We start from the raw sequence: 12,037 nt of genomic DNA on the forward strand, positions 1-12,037 counted from the left end.
GCCTACTTGGTGGCAATTAGAACTAAAACCCGGGTGTTTCTGACTCACGGCTGTATGTATCAGTGTTTCTCAAACTTGAGTCACTTGTATACCACATCTGCTACCTCACTAGTAGTCTCTCAGATTCATCCTTTCTATTAGAAGCCATTTTAAAAGTGAAATTTCATGATCGCCTTACATAGAAAACCAGTATTATTTAAGATAAATTGAAGTCCATCCTTGAAAATAAGAGACATCATGGAAATGAGAGAAGACCTGTGCCAATGACTGTGCATCTCTGATGAAGGAAGGGTCATTGGGTGTGACACAGGAGTACTACAGGCATGATGGCTGCAGGCATGACAGCAGCATCCAGACAGCTTGAAAGGGAAGGAAGCTCTTATGTTGTGGTCATAGGTTATTTAGGGCCACCTGTCATGTCTGTGCTCAGAAATTACCTCGCTGTCCCTAGAACCACACACTGTCCGTCCCCTGTGCCACTATGCAGCAGCTCCTGGCTGACAGGGAACACAGGAGCCTGGCCTCTTTCCTCTTTGCCAGAAGAGATACACACAAGGATATTTGAAAAGCACTCACTGGGTAACCCTTCAGCTGGGAATGTCAGCCAACCATGCTGCTTCCTGGGAACTCTAGCTCAGCTGAAAGGTGGGATGGCTCTGCCCCTTAGACCATTTATACCTAGAAGACACTGTGCCTTTGTGTGCTAAGATGAATCTGACTGGAAAGCCACACACATGGAAAAGGAGAAAGGGGATGAAAGGGGGGAGGGGAAGGAGAGGGAGGAGAAGGAAGCGGAGAGGAGAGGACACCTGCTCTAGGCTCCAGAGTGAGGCTTGACCTAAGCACCGTGGTTCCTTCCACTTAAAGACACAGGTTCCTTCGCCTTCAGTGGTTTTGGGTTTACTTCTTTTAGAAGAAATGGAGTTTAGCGTAAAATACATGGAGATTGTCCTTATGTGACTAAAGTAAAATAGTGTTTCTTTCATGGAATTAAGTACCTTTAGATATTTGAGATGTAAGAAATACATTTGCAAATGTATTCTTAAAACATGCTTGGGCTGGTGAGATGACTCAGTGGGTAAGAGCACCCGACTGCTCTTCCGAAGGTCAGGAGTTCAAATCCCAGCAACCACATGGCGGCTCACAACCATCCATAACGAGATCTGACTCCCTCTTCTGGAGTGTCTGAGGACAGCTACAGTGAACTTACATATAATAAATAAATAAATAAATCTTAAAAAAAAAACAAAAACAAAAAAACATGCTTGCCAGAACAAAGCCGTATTTTGGCAAAACTGTTAACAGAACTCGGCAGTTACCTGTAGCATCAGGTACTCTCAAGAGTGGGCATGAGATGCCGTCTCCTACTGATGCCAAGCGTTTGGCATGCCCTGGTATTTTCCCACAGGCATCGTCCTCACACTTCCCTACCCCCCAGACACTCTGCCCTCTCCCTCTCGCCTATGCCTCAGCAATCTGATTTCTATGAGCAGCTTTAGTTCTTTCACCTCTGGCTTGTGGTTGGGTTTAGCACCTAGATACTGGAAGGAGGGATGGACGGGGAAGTGGGAGTATTGACACCTCTGGGGGTCTCTCTTGACTGGCAGTGGCCTTAGAAGAGCAGGGACAGTTCTCATTGGGAACCCTCCCTACCACCTTTTTATGCCTTCCTGTCCCAGCTCAAGTGTCTGTTCTCTCTGGCTCTTTCAGGCCTTGGAATGTAATAGAGTCTGCATTGACAGGCTTCCTGCTGGACCACAGTAGGCCTTGTGGCTTTGCTGTGCTTTCTTGCTTATGCTGACCGACGGGGTACACCTGTACTGTTGCTGCACTGCCTTCACAAGACAAAGGTCCGCTTGCGTCAGAGGGACTCTAAACCTCTGTAGAGGACTCTGACCTCAACCATAGTGCACTCCTTCTCAGTAGATTTTCAAATTACAAATGATAAACCTAAAGGACGTCGGGTCTTGGGGGAGGGGCAGCTGTCATGCCAGCCGAGCCTGAGCTAGGGAAGCCGCTTCTGGTTGTACATCAAAATTACCAGAGAGATCAGGGAGAGGCGGGGAAAGGGAAAGGGACTAATTCGGGGAGTGAGAGAGATTGATTAGAAATAGAGGGGTGAGTGTTCTTTGACCTCCCTACAAACCACAGCAAGGACCGGCTTCCTCTGGCTCCCTGCCTAAGAGTTTGAGACTTTTCTTGTCATGTAGGACAAAGCTCAGCATTGGTGATGGCCTTCTTACCATCGTCTGCTAAGTCAGGCAACTCGTGGAGGTTCCCTAAGTGTGCCCCAAGATACAAAATGCAATTACCTACATAATGGACACAGCTTTATTGCAGAAAGTATATAAAGAAGCCCTCTGTTAGAATGGATCTCTTCAGTAGAGCCCTTGTTATAAGCCCATGAAGTGCTCAGTCTGTGTCTACCAAGGGCATGGCTAGAGAAGGCAGTGGCCTTGTGCTGACCCCAGGAGGAGAAGCTGAAACTGGGTGCCCGAGTGGAACAGATGGACAAGCTGGAGACAGCACTGGTGCCCAAAAGACATGAGTTAGGCTTCAGCCTGCTTAGATAAGTTTCCCCTTCAGTTGTTGAGAGGATTAAATGTAAAATTCTTGGAGCATATGACATCTTCAGAGTGTCACTCCCTGTCCTCCAGCCCTCCCCTCCCCTCCCCAGTCAGAGCCTTGTTGCCATCTTAAACACTTCACATCCAAATCTCAGGACAAGAACGTAAATGTCATTGGCAGGTGTTGATTCGGTGGGGCAGACCCAAGTGCCCCAGCTCCTTAAATGGGTCTGCAAACTCAGCTTAGTAGTGACAAACTCTGTCCTCAGTCACGGTGGACCAGGACTTGTGGCATTTCTATCTTCCCAGCAGCTTGACGGCTACTAAGAGCCAATTGCTAAAGAAGGGTATTAAATGCTTTTCCTATTTTGCAATGTAATGCTGACTTTAAGTCTCTTCCCTTGGGACTTTGGTGGAGTCCTTTGGCTAGTGGGTGGCTGTCCGAGTTTGCTTTCTGTTGCTGTAATGAGCACCATGACAAAAAGCAACCTGGGAGTAAAGGGTTTGTGTCACCTTACACCTTACAGTATAGCATGACGCGAAGACAGGCAAGGGGCCCACACAGAGGCTGCGGAGGAGTGCTGCAGACTGGCTTTGCTTCATCACTCGCTCAGCCCACTCTCGTATGCAGTCCATCTCGGGATGACTCCACCCAGTAAGCTGGGCCCTGCCATATCAATCAGTAATCAAGAAAATCCCTATAACCCAGTATAATGGAGGCATTTTCTGTTGAGGCTCCTTCCCAGATGACCCTAGTTAGTGTCACATTAACAAGAAACAAACTAGTATATTTGTAGATATTAGGGAAAAGGGTCATCTTTGATGGGAGGTAGTGGAGACAGGTTCTTCTAGGGGGTGGAGCTGGACTTAAAACACCTGACCCTGTAGGACATGCTGTAGTGTCGAAGGCACTTCCACTGCTTAGCTTTCTGTCCCGTCGAGACTTGCTGGCTTTGGAGAGCCTGAGGTGGCTTTCAAGGGTTCCTGGAATGGTTTGTTGTTTGTTTGTTTGATTGATTGATTGATTGATTGATTGATTGATTTACCACAGTACCTGGAATCACTGGAATGCACAGTTGTTCTCTGTGGCTCCAAGTAGCCCAAGCAAGAGTGTGGCTCCAAGTAGCCCAAGCAAGAGTGGGCAGTGGGGCCTTGAGTTGTGCACAGTCTGGATTAGATGTTAAGAGTCCCTCCGACTTGCACTGGAGTCTTAGAGTGCAGCCATATACTGGGGCAGTGGGAGACCAGTTTATAAGTCAGTAGAAACTTCTTACTTAGTCTAAGCCTCCGTGTGTGTGTGTGTGTGTGTGTGTGTGTGTGTGTGTGTGTGTTTTCCATCCCCTAAAGTGCTGTTGTGAACTCGGGAAAGAAAGGAAGCTGTTAGAAAAGCAGAACTGTAGAAGAATCTAGAGAGCCAACCCATGAGCAGCGCCAGCCCCCTCTTCTCTTGCCCCCGCCCCAGCTTTCCTTTCACACAGCCTACATTTGTTTTTCCACTTAAGTATTTAGAAGGTTTGTAATCCGATCATTTAAATTTGTGGTTATAAATGACCTTTTCTTTAGGAAAAAAAAAAAAAGAGGCAGTTGGTTCAGAGAGGGTGGCTGAGTCATTCAGCAGTGAGTGACACTGTGAGTTGACTCACAGTGGGCACCAGGGTAAGGGGCTGTGGCTGAAAGGGTGGCGGTAGACATCTGGATGGAAAAGGGTTAAGCAGACACTGCAGACCCTTGTTCCTCAGGCTCAGAAGGTGAGCCAGTGCTGGTCTAAGTGTAGGTAAAGACCAGTGGGTGGAGCAGCCTACCAGCAGCAGCAGCAGCAGCAGCAGCAGCAGCGTGAGTCACGTGTGGATTGCCAGATGCAGCAGAAGCATAAGGATGCCCAGTTGAGTTTGGATTTGAGATGCACAGTGAAGCTGGGTAATCAGGGCACACACCTTTAATTCCAGCACCTGGGAGGCAGAGGCAGTCTGGTCCAGGGCTACACAGAGAAAAACCCCGTCTTGAAAAACAAAAAGAGAAACCAAGTATTGGACTGTAATTCTTACCATAGCTTATCAGTACATCCAGCTAATAACTGTGGCTTACATAACATCAGGGACTATCAGAGATACGCATTGAATCATTTTGAATATAATTTTGTCCCAAACTGTGCATCTGAATTCGAGTTTGGCCTCATGTTCTGATTTTACTCAGTGATATTTCTGCTTGGCTGTGCCCCTAACATTTGGACAGCTCTGTGACACTTTCACAGAGTAATGACAAGGCCGGGAGGAAGGGATTGTGGTTGAGAGCCTCTTAGTTGGTGGGAAAATTAATGTTCCAAGCTTTCCCCACGGAGAAGACACTGTACGACCAAACTGCTGGCTTTGTCACAGGTGCTGTCTCAGTTGGCAGAAGGTCCTCAGAGGCCTCCTCAGATGAACGCGGCCTGACAAATTCCTGGAGGTTCTTCTACTTAGGATGAAGGCCGAGAGCCAGCTTGCCTACTACTCTCTTGTTTTTATAAGGGAACTGAGGACTCCTGAAGCAGTGCTAAGGAAACCTCAGATGGAGGCCGCTGAGGTCTTTCAGTGCTGTGACTGGATTCTTAGTGACTCTCAACTGTCCGTACAGTCAGGCAGCAGAGCTGCTTTGTGGACACAGCCCTGATTTTTGTTACTGTTAAGTTCTGCATAGGTAGCCCTTTGTTGCCAGTTAACAAAGACTGGGCACCAGATAGTTACAGGGATGTCACTCATGACAGTGGGTGTAGTATGAGACATGTCGTGTGTTTCCCGAGCATAGATACTCAGTAGCAGGAAAGTGAAACTTCAGAGTGTGTGTGTGGCCCCTTTCTGGGTTCTCTATTTTGGGGTCTGTGATGTAACTTCTTGGGCTTTTAATTTCTCAGAAATGAAATGTTCTTATAAAGTTTATTTAGTTTACACTAGCAGCTTTTGAAACAAACTAATTTGAAGATGAGGAGACACCAATGAAATCAGTAGAAGTCAGTAACTGTATCCACTGCAGTATTCCTTCAGGGACTTGGCATAAGCTGATCCTTCTCTGTACTCTCTTTATGTAGTTTATCCCACTCCTACCTTGGTAGGTATTTTCTGGTATTTCTTTGGAAAGTAAATATCCAATATCAATATAGTAGTGTTCTTTATGTATGCATCTGTCTTCCTTGGATCTGCCTTTAGGTAATTCTGCATTTAGACTTGTTACTTCAGAAATTAAATTATCCTAGGCAAGTTGTTCAGTATCTTGCATTGCCCTTCATCTCTGGGGTTTGTTCACACCTCTGCCAGGAGTCAATGTTACACATTACTTCCCTCCTGATAGCATTTCTCAACCTGTGGGTTCCAACCCCCCCACAGGGATCACATCATATCCTGCATATCAGACATATCAATATTTACATTACAGTTCATAACAGTAGCAAAATTACAGTTGGAAGTAGCAATGAAAATAATGTTATGGTTGGGGTTTGCCACAACATGAGGGACTGTATTAGGGTCACAGCATTAGGAAAGTTGAGAAACACTGTTCCATGACCTTAATAGCACGAGACTCCCCTTGCCAGGTTGGAGAAGATGAAGCAGATTATGACTAAAAAGCTGAGTATGTGATGGAGGAGACTGGCTGAGATCCCAAAGGTTTGACAGGTCATAATCCTTGTTTACAGATACTCTCAATAGACCCCAGATAACACAGATAATTCAATGGCTACTTTTATAGGTACCAAATAATATAATCACCTGAACTAGAAAAGTTGAAAATTATGAGTTGTGTAAAAAGATTGCTCAAAGAAATGAGGCAGTACCATACACTCAAACAGCCTGTTGGAAGCAGGTGTTCTGAAGTTTGGAGACAGGGGATTGATTCTGGGAACAGGTTTACTGGAGAGAGAGATGAGAAAGCAGCAGTGGGAATTCTGTCTTGTTTTAGAAGAATTTCATCTGAATTCTGGTCATCTGGTATCAGACTGCCATTTCCTATCAAGCAAAAACATACCTGGTGAGAAACCTAAGAGTTTTACATACTTTCTTCAAAGCTAGCTGCAAGTCCATCTTGGTAAATAGTAATTAAGGATTCTTCCTCAGTTGGTTAATGGTACCCATTGAGTTTTATCTGCCAAGTGGGCTGCAAACATTTTAAACTGTGAGATGTGTTGAATGTTTGCCTGGCTCTTCCTTGTCACCTACACAGTATAACCTGAGCTTCCCCTAGGGCCCAGCAGATTCAGGTTAGATGATGACAACCAAACATGTGGCTGCTCTCAGGAAGGCTGTCTCCAGAACACTCCAATTCCAAACTGAGAGAAGCTGACATTGTCAGGCAGTGCCCAAGCCAGGCTGGGCTTGTATCACAGTCTCAGACACACTGCTTTTGTAATTGGCTCAGTTTTTTGGTGTTTTTTTTTTTTTTCCAGTCATTCTGGAGCACTGGAGACACTCCTGACTGACTGATGTATTCCCAGGAACCTTTGTGGCTGGCGTGGAAGATGTGTTGAATTTTTATTCAGACATCTCCTCAGACAGCATGTTCCTGTCCGTGAATACTGTTCAGCTGAACTACACTCTATAAGAATTATCATTTGTTCTGCTACAGGATGATAAAGGCAAATATTATAGAAAAAAGGGGAACTCCCTTGAAAAGCCAGCTAACCCAATGTAAAAGGCACACACTGTATGGAGTCCTATGTTGATTATGGTGGAAACCATTTACATTAAGATACCTAACTGCAAGACACCCCAAAGGTAAGGTGTCTGTACGCTTACAGTGGGAGTCACCAGTAAGCCTAAAGTCAAGGTTTTGCTCCCTTGAGGACCAGGGTGGGGGTGGGGTGTGTTGGGTTTCAGGTGCTGCCTGGCCTCCCACACTACAGGCCAGTTTTCCAGATCTCACCTGATAACTAACCATGCTCTCACTTTATGCGGGATTTTATTATTTATTGGCAGAGGTCTTTCTTCGTTTTCTTTTTACTGTCTGTGAGGCGTTAGAAGTATAAGGCAAGAGCTGTGAAACAGTGAAAACCGAATGGAGGAGATGGCAAGGTTAGATGTGATCAGGTCTCTCTTTAAGCCATGCAGATTAGACATTCAACACTTGTGCTGCTCTCTGCTGCATCCTACCCATGATCCTTAGAGGTAACAGTAGTCTGGCCATGAATTAATTCCCCATGAGGAGAGTTGAGAGACCCTCAGGTTGTGTAGGGGAAGTTTAAGAGCTGAGTTTCCAGAAATGCCAGGCAGGTCTGCTGTTGCAAGATGACCTGCTTCTTGGGAATCCTGCCGCATCATTCCTTCTAGCTTACATTTTCATTTCTGCCTTGATGCTTTTGGAAGTCACTGAATGGTATTAGCGTATGCTCTGGGGGAAATGGGACAGTGTGGTGACAGATTTGGAGAACCACAGCTGCAGCGGGTCCGGCTTTGGATGATAGTAAATTCCTCTGCAGGTGTCTCCGCCCCTGCAGCCTTCGCTTCCCTTCACCTGTTGCCCCTTAGGCCTGATGTGTCCCTGCCTCCTGCTGTACTTTCTAAGTGATGCTGAGATCCTGGCTGCAGAGCCCAGCTGGCTGCAGAGCTTGCTCCCGCCTGTCTTTCCTGCCCTTAGCCTCATTTTCAACCCAGCTGGGGTGATGTCTCATTACTTGAAAGGAAATTAAAAAGCATTTTACATTGCTTAATACAGATCACTAATTGAAGCTCCCCTAAACCCAAGGAATTTATTTTCTCATTGATGTGTGCATAACTCCTATTAACATTAATAAAGTTGTTTAGAATCAAAGAGCTGGCAGAAACCCATAACAGAGACCCATTTTGATCCTGCTTCACAAGGCGACTCATACCCACAGGGCATCAACAAGCGTTTTAAAGATAATTTTTACAGCTCTCCTTTTTAAAGTGGAGCAGTTACTGAGTCTATCATAGCATGCTCATCATGCCCTTGAGAGTTGGGCTTGGCTGTCGCCATGGGTGCGCTGACCCCACCCAGGGTACAGATGGCAAGCTCTGTCCATTTTACCTGGTTGCTGTGCCTGCTCATTTGCAGTAGGAGCTGGAGTTCAGGAGGCTCCGAAATAAAGGATGTAGTGGGTGAGGAAGACCAGCAGGCTGGACTCCAAACTCATTGCTGTGTTCACCTGAGCATCCACGGCCAGCACTGACTGGATGGTTGCCAATGTCATGAAACACAACCAGGAGGAGGGGGCTCCAGGGTCTCATTACCTGTGGAACTATCTAAACATTACAGTTCCCAGTCATTACTGTACACAAAGAATCTGAACTTGTGAAAACGGGTACTTTGTAACTAGCAAATATCCTTAGCTTCTACAAAAAATAGAGCACCAGGCGTTAAAGTGGCCTGCGCTGCCAGGGCCTGCATTTGCCCACTTGTGTGCCCACAGTCAGTGAGAGGAATCAGGTCACTGTGTCCCCCTCTACCACGTCCTGCCCAGCCTTTCCCCCCCACCTTGCCTGTAGCAGGGAATTCATTGATTCAGGTGTTCCCACTGATTAGAAAATGAACTTCAGTTTGGGAGATGAACAGGAGCTAGCTGGGAGGTAGAGGCAGGCAGATGTCTTCAGTTGAAGGCCAGCCTGGTCTACATAGTGAACTCCAGGCCAACCAAGGCTACATAGACAGAGTCCCTGTCTGGAAAAAAACAAACAATAAATGTTCCTTGAAAAACAAAACATTCCTTAGAGGTGGAAGAAAAGCTGTGAGTCTCGTTCAGAGATTTCTAAAGTGCTGGTCACAATTGCACCAGTTCCCTGGCTGCCTGGACACACCGAGCTTTGCCCTTAGAATGTGAATGTACTTTCCCCACAACTCTGAGGTCCCTTTCTTTTGTCTGGATAGGGAAGTGGGTATTTCTGGGGTTGTTAATCAGAATATGTGGAAGAAAAGGTCTGTGAACTGTCCCTTTAATCACCCAGCCTCATCTCCAGCTTCATTTCTTAAAGAGTAAACCTAAAATTTCCAGGGCAGGAGACAGCGTTGCCTATCTGTGTGCATGCAGAATCCGTCAAGCCCCGCAGAGGTGAAAACAAGCCCACGGAACTCTGTGCTTACTGCTCACCACAGCACTTCCAACTGGGTCAGAATTATCCTGGTTTTACAAATGAGGCAGCTGGAACCACAGACACGAAGCCAGCCTTTCTGGAGCCACACGGCCAGGCTGGGTCAGAGCCTCATGAGGATTGCTGCCGAGCTCTGCCTTCTGCTGCGTCCTGCTGAGGTCAGGTGCAGAGGGCCAGTGTCAGCCCTGTGGCTCATTTGTTCCCAGAGACCTAGTTTGATCTCTGGTACCTGCCTCACTAGTGCCTGAGCAGGTCTGCCACTCTGTGTGTGTTAAATGGATTATGATTATTCGTCTCATCCTGTTGATGTCCTTGGTCATTGTTGAATCTATTTGGAAACCTCTTTGTTAGAGCTGGCTCAGCAGGCAAAGGCACTTGAGCCACTTCTGGCAACCTGAGTTTGATCCCCAGAGCCCACATGGCAAACTCAAGAACTGACTTCCACAGTTGTCTTCCAACCCACAAGTTGTCTTCTGATCTATACACAAACACACCACGGCACACACATACCACCAAACAGATAGACTACACATACAATGTGTAAATTAATTTTTAAAAATGTAAATAACAGTTTTAGTATTTGACACCTAGGGTGGTGTTGCAGAGGCCTCTATTTGATGACCAAGTTCCTCAGCAAGTTTCGGGTGTTAAAAGATGGAGGCAGAGCTTCTCGTTGATGTAAGCTTATATAGTAACATTTTAAAATGTTCTTGATTTTAAAGTTTTCAGTGTAGGCAGGGTGGTGAGCTATAAAGAAGGTAAAGAAGCTGTTTCTTAGTCACACCAGTATCAAGGTAAGAGTGTTACAATATCAAGGTAACAGTGTTCCAGTGTAGTTATTTCTGTGTGCATGCTTTCATCTTGCTTCTTCCACTTAACATTATAATTTTGTAATGTGGTTAAAGAACTATGATCTTTTCAGTTATGTAAACAGCCGTTCACTACACTCTTACTATGTAGTTAAATATTCTCATAGTTAACGTTGTAAGTAGCATTGTTGTAAAGGCTCTGGCACCAAAGTATTTGTCTCTCTGGTTATTTATTGTTGCAAGAATAGGCTTGAATTAAGTAAAAATATAAACTTTTGATACATAAAAAGATTCTAAATGGGGCTGGAGAGGTGGCTCAGAGGTTAAGAGCACTGGCTACTCTTCCAGAGGTCCTGAGTTCAATTCCCAGCATCCACCTGGTGGCTCATACCATCTATAATGAGATTTGGTGCCCTCTTTTGGCCTGCAGGCATACATGCAGGCAGAACTTTGTGTACATAATAAATAAACCTTTTTAAAAAAGATTCTAAATAAAAACTTAAAAGAAAAACATTTAATTCTTCATAAAGTAAAACTACAGTGAGGAAGTATTCTGTGAGAGACATTTACCTGACACAGGTAGGTCCTAGGATGGATTCTTGGTGCCACAGAAATTAATTTACCAGAAAGTTCTTACCTTCTTCTAATTTATATAACTAATGCAATTTCATTGGCCCATATCCTCAACACACATGAATTTTCCTGTGTGATTATTACTTACATGGTAAAATCCTGTTTCTAAGGAGTTTTTCTTACCCGTGTGATCTGTGATGGCCCATGATGCCAAGATTTCTGCTTTGTTTGCTTTTGTGTCCCTAGCCCTGTGACCAAGATCTGACACAGAGTAGCCACTTGTAGTATGCTGGATGTATGAGTCTGCAGCGTATTTCCTCCCCTTCTTCCTTCCCTCTCCCCCTCTGTTCTCCCTCCTTTCCTCTCTTCCTTTCCTCCTTCCCTACCTCCTCCTCCCTTCCTCCTCTCCCCTCCCCTTCCTCCCTCCTCTGTCCCCATCAGTAGAGACACCTAGACAGGCAATTATGTCCTTACATTAGGAATCATGCAGACAATTTGAAGGAGAGTTGATAATTAGTGGTCAAGAGCTTAGGGCAGTTGCCAGATAGATGAGGGTCTGCAGCTCTTGGCAGCTTTGTAGTATAATCTTGAGCAACTTAATTAATTTCTTCCTGATTCCACCATTCACCTGCAAATCAGAGCTAGAACCCATGCACTGTATAGGGTAGGGCGACCCCCAGCACAGAACCTGGCAGATAATAAATACTCAGTAAATATTCTTAGCAACAACAACCTCTCCTGAAACTTGAGCTATGACCTGTGACTCAGTGACATGGAAATTAAGTCATGATGAGAAGTTGTGTGAGCTTTGAAGCAGATACAGCTGGCTTATTCTCCCTGTCCTTCAGTGTCATTTTCAACCGAGGCCATGAACTGTGACTTGTCAGGTAGGATTGCTGGGAGGCCACGTTTCAAAGTGCCTCAGATGTTCATTATGGCCTCCAGGTAGGCCCAGTGATAGCATCCCTTTGGTGGTGGCTTTGTTTTCATGAATGTGTGCATGTATGTATGTATGTGC

The 12,037-nt window shown here is 45.5% G+C and overlaps 1 protein-coding gene across 7 annotated transcripts in view; it reads left to right on the top strand.

Moving 5' to 3' along the window:
* Nucleotides 1-12,037, top strand: part of Fyn (Fyn proto-oncogene) — a 195,639-nt gene that overhangs the window by 61,224 nt on the left and 122,378 nt on the right. The window lies entirely within an intron of this gene.

The sequence above is a fragment of the Mus musculus genome, chromosome 10 (assembly GCF_000001635.26).
Source record: "Mus musculus strain C57BL/6J chromosome 10, GRCm38.p6 C57BL/6J".
Lineage (NCBI taxonomy): Eukaryota > Metazoa > Chordata > Mammalia > Rodentia > Muridae > Mus > Mus musculus.